Genomic DNA, 18,270 nt, shown 5'->3' on the forward strand with positions numbered 1-18,270 from the left:
AATTATGAGTTTCGGATTTTTCCAAATTGCTTTACTATTCTCGTCGATCTATGCTAACATAAGTCAATAGAATATATTTCAACTTAAAAAGATATCTTATTAGCAAAATTTCACTCAATTTGTTTTACATGTCAGTGTGTCATATAAAATTTTATTCAAGAAGGAAAACAGGCTTTACTGCTTTCAAATGTTTGGTAACCACCGGTAGGTGGCTTTTGGGTTCCTTCCAAGAATCTAAGACTCTAAATATTACACTTTCAGGAGTTGAGCAATACCTGACCTCTCTCAACCATGCTGCTGGGCAATGAAACAGGGTGACAGCCACTAGAGGCAAAGTGTAGGGAAAACTCTGCAGACCATTTCCACCCCTGACCAGGGTGACAGCCATTGGAGGCAGGACACCAAGCAAAGGTCACAGGATGCAGTAGTGCCCCTCCCACTCCCCCATCCCCTCAGCTCAAACAGCTCATTCTTTTCCTCATCAAGATCTCTCTTAGTAATAATATAACGATGCTCATAACTACCTACCATTTCTTTTTTTTTGTTTTGTTATACAGCAGGTTCTTATTAGTTATCTATTTTATACATATTAGTGTATATATGTCAATACCAATCTCCCAATTCATACCACCACCACCACCGCCCACCCCACTTTCCCCACTTGGTGTCCATATGCTTGTTCTCTACATCTGTGTCTCTATTTCTGCCTTGCAAACTGGTTCATCTGTACCATTTTTCTAGGTTCCACATATATGCATTAATATACGATATTTGTTTTTCTCTTTCTGACTTACTTCACTCTGTATGACAGTCTCTAGATCCATCCACATCTCTACAAATGACCCAATTTCGTTCCTTTTTATGGCTGAGTAATATTCCATTGTATATATGTACCACATCTTCTTTGTCCATTCATCTGTCGATGGGCATTTAGGTTGCTTCCATGACTTGGCTATTGTAAATAGTGCTGCAGTGAACATTGCAGTGCATGTGTCTTTTGGAATTACAGTTTTCTCTGGGTATATGCCCAGTAGTGGGATTGCTGGGTCATATGGTAATTCTATTTTTAGTTTTTTAAGGAACCACCATACTATTCTCCACAGTGGCTGTATCAATTGACATTCCCACCAACAGTGAAAGAGGGTTCCCTTTGCTCCACACCCTCTCCAGCATTTGTTGTTTGCAGATTTTCTGATGATACCCATGCTAACCAGTGTGAGGTGATACCTCATTGCAGTTTTGATTTGCATTTCTCTAATAATTAGTGATGTTGAGCAGCTTTTCATGTGTTTCTTGGCCATCTGTATGTCTTCTTTGGAGAGATGTCTATTTAGGTCTTCTGTGCATTTTTTGATTGGGTTGTTTTTTTAATATTGAGCTGCAAGAGCTGTTTATATACTTTGGAGATTAACCCTTTGTCCGTTGATTCATTTGCAAATATTTTCTCCCATTCTGAGGGTTGTCTTTTTGTCTGGTTTATAGTTTCCTTTGCTGTGTCAAAGCTTTTAAGTTTCATTAGGTCCCATTTGTTTTTTTGTTTGTTTGTTTTTATTTCCATTACTCTAGGAGGTGGATCAAAAAAGATCTTGCTGTGATTTATGTCAAAGAGTGCTCTTCCTGTGTTTTCCTCTAAGTTTTATAGTGTCTGGTCTAACATTTAGGTCTTTAATCCATTTTCAGTTTATTTTTGTGTATGGTGTTAGGGGGTGTTCTAATTTCATTCTTTTACATGTAGCTGTCCAGTTTTCCCAGCACCACATATTGAAGAGACTGTCTTTTCTCCATTGTATATCCTTGCCTCTTTTGTCATAGATTAGTTGACCATATGTGCGTGGGTTTATCTCTGGGCTTTCTATCCTGTTCCACTGATCTAAATTTCTGTTTCGTGCCAGTACCATATTGTCTTGATTACTGTACCTTTGTAGTATAGTCTGAAATCTGGGAGCCTGATTCCTCCAGCTCCGTTTATTTCCCTCAAGACCGCTTTTGCTATTCGGGGTCTTTTGTGTCTCCATACAAATTTTAAGATTTTTTGTTCTAGTTCTGTAAAACATGCCATTGGTAATTTGATAGGGATTGCATTGACTCTGTAGATTGCTTTGGGTAGTATAGTCAGTTTCACAATATTGATTCTCCCAATCCAAGAACATGGTATATCTCTGCATCTGTTTGTGTCATCTTTGATTTCTTTCATCAGTGTGTTATAGTTTTCTGAGTACAGGTCTTTTACCTACTTAGGTAGGTTTATTCCTAGGTATTTTATTCTTTTTGTTGCAATGGTGAATGGGATTGTTTCCTTAATTTCTCTTTCTGATCTTTCATTGATAGTGTATAGGAATGCAAGAGATTTCTATGCATTAATTTTGTATCCTGCAACTTTACCAAATTCATTGATTAACTCTAGTAGTTTTCTGGTGGCATCTTTAGGATTTTCTATGTATAGTATCATGTCGTCTTCAAACAGTGACTGTTTTACTTCTTCTTTTCCAATTTGTGTTCCTTTTATTTCTTTTTCTTCTCTGATTGCCGTGGCTAGGACTTCCAAAACTGTGTTGAATAATAGTGGTGAAAGTGGACATCCTTGTCTTGTTCCTGATCTTAGAGGAAATGCTTTCAGTTTTTCACCGTTGAGAATGATGTTTGCTGTAGGTTTGTCATATATGGCCTTTATGATGTTGATGTAGATTCCCTTTATGCCCACTTTCTGGAGAGTTTTTATCATAAATGGGCATTGAGTTTTGTCAAAAGCTTTTTCTGCATCTATTGAGAGGATCATATGGGTTTTTTTCTTCAGTTTATTAATACGGTGTATCACATTGATTTGTGTATATTGAAGAATCCTTGCATCCCTGGGATAAATCCCACTTGATCATGGTGCATGATATTTTAATGTGTTGTTGGAGTCTGTTTGCTAGTATTTGGTTCAGGATTTTTCATCTATGTTCATCAGTGATATTGGTCTGTAAGTTTCTTTTATTTTTTTTGAATTTTTTTGAATTTTTGAATTTTATTTATTTTTTTATACAGCAAGTTCTTATTAGTTATCTGTTTTGTACATATTAGTGTATATATGTCAATCTCAATCTCCCAATTCATCCCACCACCACCACCACCCCTGCCACTTTCCCCCTGTAATTTTCTTTTTTTGTGATCTCTCTTAGAAATGAAATAATGATGTTCATAACTACCTACCATTTCTTGATAACCTACTATGTGCCAGGCACTGTGCTTAGAGCTTTGTATTTGTAACCGGTAACTGATATCACAGTAGTATACCAAACTGGAATGCTGTCAGCCCAATTACCGTGCCCAGCAGGAAGTCTAGTCCCCTTCCCCCACCCACCAGCAAAGTGCTCCCCCAACCTGATCTCCACTTCCTGAGGGGCAGGGGGCTTCCAGGCAGTCCCGCTGGCTCCATCTTCTCAGGCTAAAACTCAGTCAAAAGAACTTCACCCCAAACTAGACAGGGCTCCCTTTTAAGTTATTCCTCTAACCTGCTTTTTCTAAGATCCAACTCTGCCCTCAGGAGGGCTGGGTAGGGGCAGGTAGAAAGCAGGTTGGCTTCCTCCAGAACCAAGAGACACCTGGGCTCTGCGCCCTTCACCAACTCAAGGCTGCTGGCAGCTCTCACCACCCACAGGCCACACTTCTTTCTACCTTATTGGTAATTTTATTTAAGCGTCTTCATCACTCTGTCCCTTCCAGAAGAGTGTTCTGGACTTCGCTTCTTGGGGACAAGAGGTTAAGGTTTTAGTCCCTTCTCTCTTAGAACGTCCAGTGCTCTGTATGCAAGTTGCTGAGGATTCATCTAGCACTCTGCTTTTCAAAAAGGGTATGGGATGGGGACTTTCCTGGTGGTGCAGTGGTTAAGAATCCGCCTGCCAATGCAGGGGACGTGGGTTGGAGCCCTGGTTCCTGAAAATCCCACATGCCTCGGAGCAACTAAGCCCATGCACCACAACTACTGAGCCTGCACTCTAGAGCCCACGAGCCACAACTGCTGAGCCCACGTGCCACAACTACTGAAGCCCATACGCCTAGAGCCCGTGCTCCGCAACAAGAGAAGCCACTGCAATGAGAAGCCCGTGCACCACAACGAAGAGTAGCCCCCACTTGCTTCAACTAAAGAAAACCCGCGCACAGCAACAAAGACCCAACACAGCCAAAAATTAATTAATTAATTAATTAATTATTTTTTAAAAAGGGTATGGGATGGGAGACTGATGAAGGGATTTCCCACCACCCCCATAGTAATTCAAATATTCTCCAAAGTGATATTTGCCATCTCTACCAAAAGCAGGCCAACGTTTTAGGACCCAAATCACCAAGCACAGCCAACTGTGCACATCCTGTTTACTCAGCTCCATTGTTCCCATGTTATAGCTGCAGTATAAGGGTATCCCGGGTCCTATACCCAGAAAAAGGTTTAGCTTCATTGTCCTCTTTCAGGGCAGAAGAAAATGCCAACAATTACTCCTGTTTCTAATATCTATTATGACCAAAGATCTCTCGAATAAATCCTACTGCTCTGACTTTAAAGTAATCTTGTATTGTCAGGATACCAGCTTTTAAAATAGAGCAATTGGGGACCCAGGGGTAATTTTTAGAATCACAGTGAATTACAGAGCAAACAGAGCCTGAAAGTCAGAGTAAGGCACGTGTCTCTGATGAATGAGTTAGCAAAAAAATGTTTCTATTTCAACTCAAACCCCCGAAGTCAGACTCTGCTGTTTTTATTTTATTTATTTATTTTTTTAGATTTTTTTTTTTATAAATTTATTTATTTTATTTTGGCTGTGTTGGGTCTTCATTGCTGCATGCAGGCTTTCTCTAGTTGCAGCAAGTGGAGGCTACTCTTCGTTGCGGAGCACAAGCTCTAGGTGCACGGGCTTCAGTAGTAGTGGCATGTGGACTCAGTAGTTGTGGCTCGTGGGCTGTAGAGCACAGGCTCCGTAGCTGTGGCCCACGGGCTTAGCTGCTCCGCAGCATGTGGGATCTTCCTGGACCAGGGCTTGAACCCGTGTCCCCTGCATTGGCAGGCAGATTCTTAACCACTGCACCACCAGGGAAGTCCCTCTGCTGTTTTTAGAATCTGTAAAAGTTCTGCTAAGTTCAACTCAAATTCAACGACGTAAAGAGGAGGCGTTCCATTATCATTGCAGTATGGGAGGAAGAGCTCCAGCTTTGGAGGCAAGGAAGCTGACTTCAGTCCCAGCTCTACCTTGAGTGGGCACTTTATTTAACTTATCTGCGGCTCAGAATCCTCATCTATAAAAGAGAGACAATAGTACCAACTTTGTTGTGAAGAGTCAAAGAGATAACATATGCCCAGCCCCAGATGGGTGCTGCCACATTGGAGACACTCAATAAATATTCAATATTCAAATGAATAATGGAATAAAGCACCTGGTATTCACACATAGACTACTCAATAAGGGTCAGTTTCCTCCTCTAAGTTGAAGCATGGGTGTGATTGAGGTCATCCAGGGGGAGAATAAAGAGTGAAAAGAGAAGGGCCGAGAATGGGCAGCAGGTACAGGGATGGGCAGACCAGGTGCCCATAGCAGATGCCCGTGGGAACTGCCAAGAGGTGGGGCTCCGGTGAGAGGGAAATGGGGAAGCCAAGGGGAAGAGACTTAAAAATACAGAGATGTCCGCTGTCTGGTGCTGAAGATTAGAATGGAAATATGTCCGGGTGATTAGAAGATCAGGAGGTCTTTGGGTTCCAGGATCAAGGTTCCAGCAGAAACAGATGGTAACTCCAAAGAGAGTTTAATAGAGACTATTCAGAAGGCGGGGCACAGACTTACAGGCAAGTGACCAATGTGAGGTACCTGGGACTGAAAACAGCAGAAAGCCACTACCATCCCTGGGCTTACAGGAGAAAGGGGATCAGGTTCTGCAGGGCCCTGTGGACACAGAGTGGAGGAAGGGCCATCCACGTGGGGTCTCGGGAGAGCAGGTGGCCAGTGCCAAGCCCGGCCCTTCAGCAGTGGCCAGATGGGAGGGAACCAGTGCGCTGACTCTCCCCTGTCCTTCCATCCTCTTCCTCCCCCCACCCTCCCCTGTCCCCCCTCCCTCCATCTCCCCCCATCCCTCCCTTAATCTTCCCCTCCCTCCTCTCATCTCCCCCTCCCTCCCTCCCCCTCCCCCCACCCTGGTGTCTTCCCCTGGAAGCCAGAAGTCAAGGGAATTCAGGTGATGCCATCCTCAGAGGTCACCTTCTGGCAGTAAGGATGGAGAGTGGGCCGATGGCAAAGGGGACTAGACAGCATCAGTGAGATGGCAGTTTTACCGGGAGGGGGTGTTGGGACTGGTGGGGAGAAGGTACAACAGGCCCTCTACTCACAGCCACTCTGGAAACAACCTGAATCTCTATATATACCTGAAAAACAAAACATAACACAGTGCCACTTCCTATAAGACAGTCTATCGTTCAGAATTAAGACAATGTCTCCCCGGCCTCTCCCCAGCTGGCTGAGCTGGGTCTGACTGCCTGCTGTCACCGTGAGCTGCAGAGCAAGCGCTTCTTGAGACTAAATGGAAACACCTCAGCGGCTCTGTCGGATGGCAATGAGCCACTGCACTATTTCTCTTAGGAACTGTAATTCCCAAATCTGAAAACAATTTGAGAAAGAACTAAAAAAAGGACCACGTCCGCTCCGCTTCTCTCTCTGCGTCATCGCTGTGCAGGGATGGGAGCTATTTCAGCTCCTCCTGCGAGGACAGATGTGCCCTGACCCACCTTCCCTCCCAGACTGCCCTGAGCTATCTTTGAAACTGGGTCTGCGCTGGGGCCCACGTGTCCTCAAAACCTTGGAGCGAGCCAAGAGGGTACTAAGGGCTAGGGGGGCGGGCAGCTGGGGCTTTTGCTTTTCAGGCTGGCCTATTGTCCACCCCACTGGCACACGCATTGGCACATTTCACACCGCGGTCCGCACCCTCCAAACATGAAAGCAGGAGTGCATCACCCCAACTGGAGGGAAGCCAGACCTCCTGGGTGGAACTGGAGCTGCAGCTCCTCTCTGCACCTGAGTGCCCCCAGGCCTCAGAGCACAGCCTCACAGTCGGAAATCTCAGTGTCCGGGGAGGACTTGCAGCTCATGGAGACACTGGTCAGTGCGTCAACTCTTTACAGCCTCTGTCCGGCTCGCATCAGCAATTCTGACAACCTCTGGCTTGGTCCATTTTCCTTCAGGCCCTGTTATAACATCCTTTGCTAGCAATTTCCCAGAACTTCTAACGTGAAGTGTGACAGGGTCAGGGGCTATGGTGGCCTAAGACACCCTCCCTCTCTTCAGGGGGTTCTATCAGTTAACATGTGGATTGAAAGATATGGAATTGCTGTTAGTCTTAGGTCAAAAATGGTTGAATGTCAGCATTCAAGTAATTCAACCTAAATCACAAACAGAACCACTAGTCGAAATATCACCTTCATGAATGGCTTGGAAAATGCCCAAAAATGTCCCAAAGACAAGGCTCTCTGGGGAAAACTAGATTAGAAGGAGCATATAACTGAGGCCTTAATGGAGTTTCCAGTTGCCTTCGCCGAGAATTAATGACCAGGGCTGCAATACACTTTCCCCCAGATCACAGGACAGATGGGAGTCCTCCCCCCAACCAGGGGACGACTCACTGAGGTGCCCTGCTGGCCTCAGGAACTCCTGTGGAGGTGGCAGGAGGCAGGATGGGGAGATGTTGGCCCCTTGTCCTCATTCTGAACCCTGAAAAGGGGCCACCCCACAGGTTGTCCTGCGTTAGCCTGGGCTGTGGACACATCAGAGTGCATCTGGAAGCACAACATGGTTGTGATGATTAATGTTATGTCAGCTTGGCTGGCCATGGGGAGCCCACATTAAATATCACTTCTGACGTGTCTGTGCGGTGTTTCCAAATGAGATCAGCATTTGAATCAGCGGACTCGGTAAAGTAGATCATCCTCCCCAGTGTGGGGGGCCATCAGCAAATCTCTTGAGGGCCTGAATAGAACAAAAAGTGGAGGAAAGAATAATCCTCCCCCTCTTTTTTTTTCCTGCCTCACTGCTTGAACTGGGACCCGTCACTGCATCTTATTCTTCTCTTGGACTTGGGTTTACATCATGATTCTCAGGTCTTTAGTCTTAGCTGAATTACGCCACTGGCTTTCCTGAGTCTCCAGCTTGCAGACAGCAGATCATGTGAGCCAATTCCTTGTAATGAATCTCCTTTTATATATGTGTATATCTCCCATTGGCTGTTTCTCTGGAGAACGCTGACTAATACAGTGGTTCAGCAAAAGAGCACCCTGTATACTTTGCTTCCCCAAGCTACTCATGGCTTCCAAGGACATAGGTAGAACCAGTAAGTTCCCAGAGTCCCTAAGTGGGGACTCAGAGGCAGCTGAGTTGAAAGCAGCAATGGGCCTGCCATTGTGAGGGGTGAACACCCAGAAGCAGAGGCCTGGGGTGGACTCCCTGACCAGGGAGCTAGGTGGAGACTAATGCAGAAATTCAGGGTGCTTAGAACACCAGTAAGAACCAAGGCCAGGTCATGTGGGAGGGCTACCAGGCTCTACTTAGCCGTGAGAACAAATAACACATTAATTCCCATCAAGACTATAGTTGCAAATGCCAGGAGGGTGTGTGCCAGGAGGGAAATGTGCACCTAACAAAGTTGTGTAAGTCACTCCATGCTTCAGGCATCCAGAAGCCATCTTAGGTAGGTGGGAGAGAATAGCATCGAAACAAACAACAACAACAAAGACACAAGCAACTATTGTAAAACACTGACTTACTAAAGAACCTGTTCACATTTACTAGATAGACAATTTTTTTCTCTACTCCTTATTGTGGTGATATTTATGAGAAAGACTAGGATAGCTATAGAAGAAAATTAAGAAACATCTGAGAATATTGAGAACAAAATTTGTGACCTTACTATACTTATTAAAAGTAATTTATTTTGAAGAAACAATACAGAAAAAGACTATACTACAGTTTTTGCTGGAACCTTGTATAATCTAGCATGGATTTGGATATATGCCAAATACACATGCCATCCAAAAGTTTTAAAGTGCAAGACTGTAATAGATAAAACTATTGGTCCCAACTCTTCCCTCATCCATGGATATAGATCCATGCCCTTTGTCATGTGATTTTGCAGTTACTGCTACACAAAAGATGGTGTGAACCTCCCCACCCCTTGACATTCTACTTGACCATGTGACTTGCTTTAGCCAAAGAGATGTTAGTAGGAACTAAACACGTGGTTACATACTGAGGCTGGTTCTCTATTCTTCCATCACCAAGAGACAACAGGCCCTGGCTGATACCAAGAGAAGAATGAGAGCTATATGGTGTAGAGCCATCCTAGTGGAATTGGAACTTGAAACAGTTGTCTCAGGGGCCTCAAATTCGTGAGCAAGAAATAAATGTTTATTGCCGTATGACACTGAGATTTTGAAGCTGTTATGCAGCTATAGCTGACTGATACAAAGACAGACTTTATTTATTTATTTATTTTGCTGACAAAGCAAAAGACTTTATTGGGAAGGGACTCTGGACAGAGAGCAGCAGGGTAAGGGAACCCTGGAGAACTGCTCTGCCATGTGGCTCATAGTCTCATGTTTTTTGGTAATGGGATTAGCTTTCTGAGTTGTCTCTGGCCAATCATCTTGCTACTGCCCATGTTGTAGGAAAGAAAGTGGGGCCAGAGAGGATGGTCACATCCCAGGTCTCAGGCGAGTCCCTGGGTCGGCCACCAAGTGTGGATTCTTGGCTTTGCACAGGAAAGAATTTAAGAGCAAGTCATAGTAAAGTGAAAGAAGATTTATTCACGGAGATACACACTCCATAGACAGAGTGTGGGCCATCTCAGAAGGCAGGAGGCCCCAGGGTACGGGGTTGTCAGTCTTTATAGGTGTGGGTAATTTCACAGGCTAATGAGTGGGAGGATTATTCCAACTATTTGGGGGAAGGGGTGGGGATTTCCAGGAATTGGGCCACCCCCCACTTTTTTGGCCTTTTATGGTCGGCCTTGGAACTGTCATGGCGCCTGTGGGTGTGTCATTTATCTTGCTGATGTGTTACAATGAGTGTATACTGAGGCTCAAGGTCTGGTGGAAGTCAGTCATCTGCCATCTTGGACCTAACTGGTTCTAACCAGTTTATGTCGTGTCCTCAATGGCTATGTCATTCTTTTAAAGGTTGTCCCCTGCCCCCTTCCTGTTTCATTCCCCCTGAAGAGATTTTACTCCCATATTCGTATGGGAAGCAGAGAGGCAACAGTCCATCTTCTGTAGCTGCTTCAGGGCTGAGTAGGGGTGTCGACCCTGCCCATCAGGGAGTAGAAATCTCTGGATGCCTGATCTAGGGGACCCAGGGGCAGGACAGCTCCTTGTTTTCAGGTGGTATAGACTGGAATCCTCGCATAGCCATCATCTTTTTTTTTTTTTTTTTTAATGCCAACTATTTATTAGCCAGGAAAATGGAAGAAGGCTCTTCTGACAAAAGAAAAAATGTTTTTCTAATAAAAGAGACATATTTACAATGAGTAAGAAATATCCAGTACCTGCCACATGAAGCCAATAGGAAAATCCCAACAACTACCAGAGTGTCATTATTCCATGACCCCTTTACTTACAGAACAATTTTAAAATTATATATTTTGGCACATTATATAATATTGGCACATTACAATCGTGGAACAGTTGTAACTGCTTCCATAGCCTTCCTATGAATCTTCTTGAAGATGAATCACTGAAGCATCTGGACAACAGTAACTGTCTATAAATGACAGAAGACTTAAAAAGCACGGTTAGACATCTGATTACAGTATAATTGATAAAGAAGCTTGGTTACTGTTGTGACATACAACATTTTAAGATAATTACTAGAACTATAGCATTATACCAGGACATATCCAAATTTTAGAAACTTTACATAATGTTTAGAATGTCTACATTAATAACATTCATCCATAGAGTATATTTTACATAGGTTTATCACTCATGTGATAATGCTCTCCATGTAATTTAACATATCAAATAATACTAGTTAAATACTTCTCTCTGAGGTGCCTCAGGGTCCCTCTAAAGCATCCCAAAGTTAGCTGGAAGTCAAAAGAACTTTAATTAAAATTTGATATTTGGGAAGTTTGTCAAAAAGTTTCAAAACATTTGGTTAAATAAGATCATAGGTCACTGTGAGACAATACTTATTTTTTTAATCAAAGTTACAAGAGATCTCAAAAGCAAATACAGATCACTTAAAGGCAAAGAAACTCACACAATCCGTTATCAAAAGCAGCATTGCAAGAAAACTTTGTTCTCTTAACAGAGAGACTGAACCCAAGTCTTTCCTCAGCCCATTCCAAGCAAAATCCATTAATCCAACTAAGTTTAATCCAATCTTAGAAAATCCTGATTGTGCACAACTTTTTTCAGTTTTTTTTTTTTTCATTCCTCAAAGCTTCTTTCACTGAAAACATATATCTCATTTTCCTTAAAAGTTTTTTCACATCGAGTTACTTTTCTTGTTGACAAATTTGCAACAGATATAATAAGGTCTTATTTGACCTCTAGTAAACCTAGGTACAACAGAAGTATTATACTTAACATTGACGACTCTAAAGACATGTCTATATTAATCAAAACAAGCTTAAGCCACCTTCAATACAAGATATCAGTTTAGTACTGAATATTTTCCAGATGACATGAACCTGAAATTCATTCTAGCCAGATTATTTTCTATTTCTGAGTATTTATATAAGTACTCAACTTCCTTTAAATCAATTAAATAGAGCTCTTTAACAAATTAATTTTTGGCAATACCATACATCTACAACATGGATATATGGTATTGCCACATATAGATACATATGAACACACACAAACACAGAGACCTCAAACAAACAGAGACCTCATAGTTCCCATTCCAAAATTCCAGCCATGAGTCAGGTACAACAATGTAAAACCCATCAGTTACAAAAGAGGGTGGATTTAAATTGGGTTTCTGGCAGATGGAACAAATCAAGGTCACTTGTCTAGATGACTAAACCCTTTTTTACTAACATTTATGGAAAAGATGCTTAAGATTTCTATTTGTGTTTGACAAGTTCCACATCACCCCCTTTTTCAAAATTTGTATTTTAAAAAGATGGCAGAGATAAGGGTTCCTGGAGAAAACCAGGTAGAACATTTGCATTTCAAAGGCATGGGAGGAGAAAGACAAGTTCCTCCTGGGATGACTTTGTTCCCCCTTTGTCAATACTTATAAGCCTCTTAAGATAAATAGGGAAGGTTTTGGGAGAGGTGAAAGGATTGGTGGGTTTTGGATTATTTTTGGAGCCACACCTCTGGTCCTATAAAGACTAGATTTGTAAAACAAGGACAGGTTTGGGGTTTTTTTCCCCCTCAAAGAATTGGGTGGCCACCTCAGTGATACTGAAGGACTGATATACCCATTCACCTATGTTGGAATGTTTTACTTTTCCTGATTTAGCTTAGGGGAGAAGGTCTCCCCAAAAATTCCTAACAGGTATGCTTAGTTTAGTCAGACCAGTAGCCTCTTATTTTGGTACTCTATTTTCAAACAGTTTTGGTATTCCTCCCTGGGTTTAAGAAATTCTTTAATTATGGCCCTCAGTCAGGGCTTTGATCTGTGGAGGCTTGCCTGCAACCTCATGTGATCCCATTTCTAAAGGTAGCTGAACAATTTTTAGCTACCCCCCCTTTTTTTGTCCGTTCCATTCCTATCCTGTAGGCACCCTAGGCTTGAATTTTATAAGCACAGAGAATGGAGGCATTCATGGCATTACAGTGTCTGGATTTGTCCACTCAAAGGAAAAGAGATATTGGGAGTCTGGGTGCAGGGGAATGCAGAAGAAGGCGACATTTTAACACTGTGAACAAGTTTAACAGCCCATAGTTTAAGAACTTAGATGGGGTGGAATGGAGACCTCCTCTGGCTTGGGACCGAGGTAGACTCCTCCGGCCAAGAGCATTGTTTTCTAATCCATAAGGGTCTCCAGCTTGGACTATTGTCTGGAATTTAGTGAGCAAGTCCCTTCCCAACAAGGGGACAGGGCACTCAGGCACGAGCAGAAAATGAAGTGCAAAGGTAAAATTTCCTAGTGAGCAGTGGAGGGGAGGGGTGAATGGCTTGGTTTTGGGCTTTCCATCAATCCCCATTATCATACAGAATTGGGAGAACAAGGGTCCAGGGAAATCAGCACAGAGCACGCGGCCCCCGTATCTAATAAGAAAATAACTCTCCTACCTGCCATGTCAACGGTTACCCAAGGCTCCTCCGGAGGAATGATCAGGTGTCCTTTGGGAGCCAGGGAGACTCCCGGGCCCCGTCAGTCTTTGGTCCTCTCAGTCATCATCCATTTGGGAGCCCCAAGTCCCCTTTGGGACTGGGGGCAGTCCCATTTCCAGTGGCCCTCTCGTTTTCATATCGGGCAGGGTCCCGGTGGACTTTTCCCGCAGAGGGAGTATTTGCCCTTCCTGCCGCCCTTCTGGCTACACTTAAAACAGATCCTTTCTCAGTGAGACAGTGGCTCTGATCCAGGCTTCCTGGATCCTGTCCTCACCGTGGGTCTTCCCAAGGGATGGTAACCCTGAGGTGTTACCATCTGAGGTGGTGCAGGAGTAGGGCTGCCTCCAGTAATTGTGCTTTTAGCTGTTGTCCCTGAATCCGTTTTGCCTCTTCAACACTATCTTTATTGTTAAATACTCCAAAGGCCAAATCCATGAGCTGATTCATGGGGGGCTGGGGTCTCCAGCTCCCCAGATGGGGCATTAGGGTTAAATAGTCCAGAAGACAGTGTCCCTGTCAGAATTGGGGGAGGTAGGAGTTCTCGGTTATGGACCCCAGGGAGGTGGACTCATAAGAGGATCATCTAAAACATCAGGCTCAGGACTTCCCTGGTGGTGCAGTGGTTAAGAATCCACCTGCCAATGCAGGGGACACGGGTTCGAGCCCTGGTCCGGGAAGATCCCACATGCCTCAGAGCAACTAAGCCTGTGCGCCACAACTACTGAACCTGTGCTCTAGAACCCACGAGCCACAACTACTGAGCCCACGTGCCACAACTACTGAAGCCCGTGCACCTAGAGCCTGTGCTCTGCAACAAGAGAAGCCACCGCAATGAGAAGCCTGAGCACCGCAAAGAAGAGTAACCCCCACTCGCCGCAACTAGAGAAAGCCTGCATGCAGCGACGAAGACCCAACGCAGCCAAAAATATAAATTAATTAACTTAAAAATAAATAAATAAATAAAACATCAGCCTCCTGTGGAGGAAGAAGGCACTTTGAAGGGATGTGAGCCAAGCGCACCTGGCAGGAGTTCTTTAGACCTGGATTTTGGAATAGGGTCGTGAACACTTGGATGTATGTGACTTTCCCCCATTTACCTTCCCTTTTACAAAATAGGTCCAGCTGCAAGATGGTATTGTAATTCAGTGACCCTTTTTTTTTTTGGCCAGATCTCTTGGTCCCCTATTTTGTATTGGGGCCATGCAGTATTGCAAATAAAAATTAATTTTTTTCTTGAACCATCCTGTCTAAATTTTCCCCAGTTAGCTAATATGCATCCTAGTGGGGAGTCTTTGGGGTGCTTGTAGTTGCCGCCATTTTTATTAGGATGTCTTGACGAGAGTCTGATGGATCCTGGAGAGGTGGTAGTTATTTGTCCTGGCGTTCTCCCAGTGTCAACAGCGGGGTCCCTGTGAGCACCCGATATCTGCCTGGTCGGTAAGCCTGAGTAGACCCCTTGGATTAGTCAAGGAAAGGAGCAAGAGCCAGTGGGAGAAAAAGCAACCAGAGTTTCAGGGCCTAAATCCTTCAGAGAGGGAGAGAGGAGACCTAGGCCCTGAGCCAACTGAATGGATTATCTTTATCACTGAAACAAAAGAAGGAGAAACAGATAGAGCTGAAGGGTAGGGCTGGAGTGCCACAAGGCAGTGATAGTAATACAAGTCAAAAGCTCCCCTCAGGATATGGTCCTTGTGATGTTGAGGAGGCCTACCTCTCCACAGAAGTAAAAGGCAACACACAACCTACTGGCAAAGCCAGCAAGGAAGCTCAAGGATCAATAGACAGTCCAAGAAGTCAAGAGAGAAGTCGGAGGATACAAGAGAAATCCAGGAGAGGAGGGAAGGTGTGCAGCTACGACGCTTCCCAGAATAGAAAGGGAGGTGTACAGCCATGACACTTCCTAGGCCAGAGATTGGTAAGCCCACTGAGAAAGGTGCTCGCCCACTACCTCCGCTCAGGGGTTGATGAAGTCCGCCTGTGACCTCCACGAGGGAAGTGCTCACCCCCAACATCCTCTTGGGGGCGCAATGAGGCCATAAGCCCGAGAGCACTCGGGGAGGGCCGGCCGCAAGTCTAGAGGAGGACTCAAAGAGTCCCCCAGTGTGGGCCCCCGACGTAGTTCCAGCGTCCCGGAACCAAACTGGGACTAAAAACAAGTAGGGAGGGGGAATTGGGCTCGAGGAGCCACAGAGGGGAAATTCACCCAACCGAGTTGTCAATACTTGTCGCGTGGTCTTAATTTGGATGTCCAGTCATCGTCTCGGTGGATCTTCTCAAGTCCAAAGAGACAGAGCAATAGGAGAATGAGAAAGATCGAGGGGAGAAAAGCCTTGGTGTTGGTGGGCTCCTTCATGGCCACAGAACTGGTCTCTGCCAGATCCTAAGGGACTGCTTGAATCTACACAGCTCAGGACAAGTCACAGCCACGCTCCAGAGAGGAGCCATAGCCCAAAAGGAAGGTCAAGATTATGCCCTTTGAGGTCCCAAGTTGGGCACCAGAAAAGATGTTGCAGGAAAGAATGTGGGGCTGGAGAGAATGGTCATGTCCCAGGTCTCAGGCGAGTCCCTGGGACGGCCACCAAGTGTGGGTTCTTGGCTTCGCCCAGGAAAGAACTCAAGAGCGAACCATAGTAAAGAGAAAGAAGGTTTATTCAGGAAGATACACACTCCACAGACAGAGTACGGGCCATCTCAGAAGGCGAGAGGCCCAAAGACAGACTTTCATGTGATATGATCGATCAACATGGACCACAAACACAACATTAGAAACTAGAGGATATTTTGTGAAACCTCAAACAAGCACAGTGTATTTCCTATATTCCTTGTTAATATAGGAAAATGATATATCTGAATAACAGAAAATAGAATATAGATAAAATTTCTTCACTTCCCCACCACTGCCACAATAAAAATAAATCTTACCTGACAGGACTTTTCATTTCACTTAGAAGACAAATTAACAAAGGAATAACAGCTATCTGAACTTCAAGGTTTTCAATAAAAAGGATGCTATTTGGGGGAGGTAGTTAACTCAATGAAATCTCATCATATAAACTCATTACAAATTCTTCCTGAGTAGACAATTTTGGTGATGCTATGTGGTTCTGGTCAAGAAAAAAAGAAGCAAAGAAACAAGTATTAATTTTTGAAATTTAAGATGATTTTTTGATATATAGCTGAAATATTATATTAGTTTCAAGTGTACAATACAATGACTCAATATTTGTATATATTGTGAAATGGTCACCACAATAAGTCTGGTTGACAACCATCACCACACATAGTCACACATTTTTTTCCATGTGATAAAAAAATTTTAAGATCTACTCTCTTAGCAACTTTCAAATATATAATGCAGTGTGCTTGATTATAGTCACCATGCTGTAAAGTACATCCCTATGACTTAATTATTTTATACCTGCAAGTTTGTACCTTTTAACCATCTTCACCCATTCACCCATTCCCCATCACCCACCTCTGGCAACAATCTGTCCTCTCTATCTACGAACACATGATGCCTCCAGCTTTGTTCTCAAGGTTGCTTTGGCTATTCAGGGTCTTTTATGGTTCCATACAAATTTTAGGAGTGTTTGTTCTATTTCTATGAAAAATGCCATTGGAATTTTAATAGGAATTGCACTGAATCTGTAGATTATTTTGGGTAGTATGGACATTTTAACAATATTCTTCAATCCACGAGTACAGAATATCTTTCCATTTATTCGTGTCTCCTTCAATTTCTTTCATCAGTGTCTATAATTTTCAGTGTACAGATCTTTCACCTCCTTGGTTAAATTTTTTCCTTGGTAATTTTTTTTTAATTTTATCAGAGTATAGTTGATTTACAATGTTGTGTTAGTTTCAAGTATACAGCAAAGTGATTCAGTTATACATATACATATATTCATTCTTTTTCAGATTCTTTTCTCATATAGATTATCACAGAATATTGAGTAGAGCTCCCTGTGCTATACAGTAGGTCCTTACTTGTTATCCATCTTATGTATAGTAGTGTGTATGTTAATCCTAAGCTCCTGATTTATTCCCCCCTCCACATGTTTCCCCTTTGGTAACCATAAATTCATTTTTGATGTCTGTAAGTCTGTTTCTATTTTGTAAATAAAGTTCATTTGTATCTTTTAAATTAGAGTCTACATATGAGTGATAGCATATGATATTTGTCTTTCTCTGACTTACTTCACTTAGTATGATAATCTCTAGGTAATTTATTATTTTTGTTGCAGTTGTAAATGGAATTATTTTCTTAATTTTTCTTTCTGATAATTTGTTACTAGTGTGTAGAAATGCAACAGATTGAAATATTCATTTTGTATCCTGCAACTTTACTGACTTCATTTACTACTTCTAACAGCTTTTTTGTGGGGGTCTTTAGAGTTTTCTATATATAGTTTCATGTCATCTGCAAGCAGTGACAATTCTTCTACTTCCTTTCCCATTTGGATGCCTTATTTCTTTTTCTTGCCTAATTGCTGTGACTAGGACTTCCAGTACTATGTTGAATAAAAGTGGCAAGAGTGGGCACCTTGTTTCTGATCTTAGAGGAAAAGCTTTCAGCTTTTCATCATTGAATATGATGTTAGCTGTGGCTTGTCATATATTGGCCTTTGTTATGTTGAGGTATGTTTCCTCTATACCCACTTTGTTGATAAGAACCATTGTTTGAAAGGACTAAGGAACTTAAAAATCTCACAATTCTAATGGCTTTCTCTATTTAATGAAGCTTGAGATGGGAACATTTTCTAAATAAAAATAAAGAGCAAATATCTATTCAATTTACTCTTTCTTTTTAATAAGGGTGGTAGCAATCTTGCATCATTGGGTTCTGGAATCCCTTTTCCAAATCTTAATAATGTATATGATTGTTATAAGTGCAAATACAAGCCTGAAAACAAGTAATTAGTAAGTTTATATAATAACCCAACCAGATTGAATTTGAGATTGCCTCTGGTTT

This window comes from Balaenoptera musculus, chromosome 18, assembly GCF_009873245.2.
Source record: "Balaenoptera musculus isolate JJ_BM4_2016_0621 chromosome 18, mBalMus1.pri.v3, whole genome shotgun sequence".
Classification (NCBI taxonomy): domain Eukaryota; kingdom Metazoa; phylum Chordata; class Mammalia; order Artiodactyla; family Balaenopteridae; genus Balaenoptera; species Balaenoptera musculus.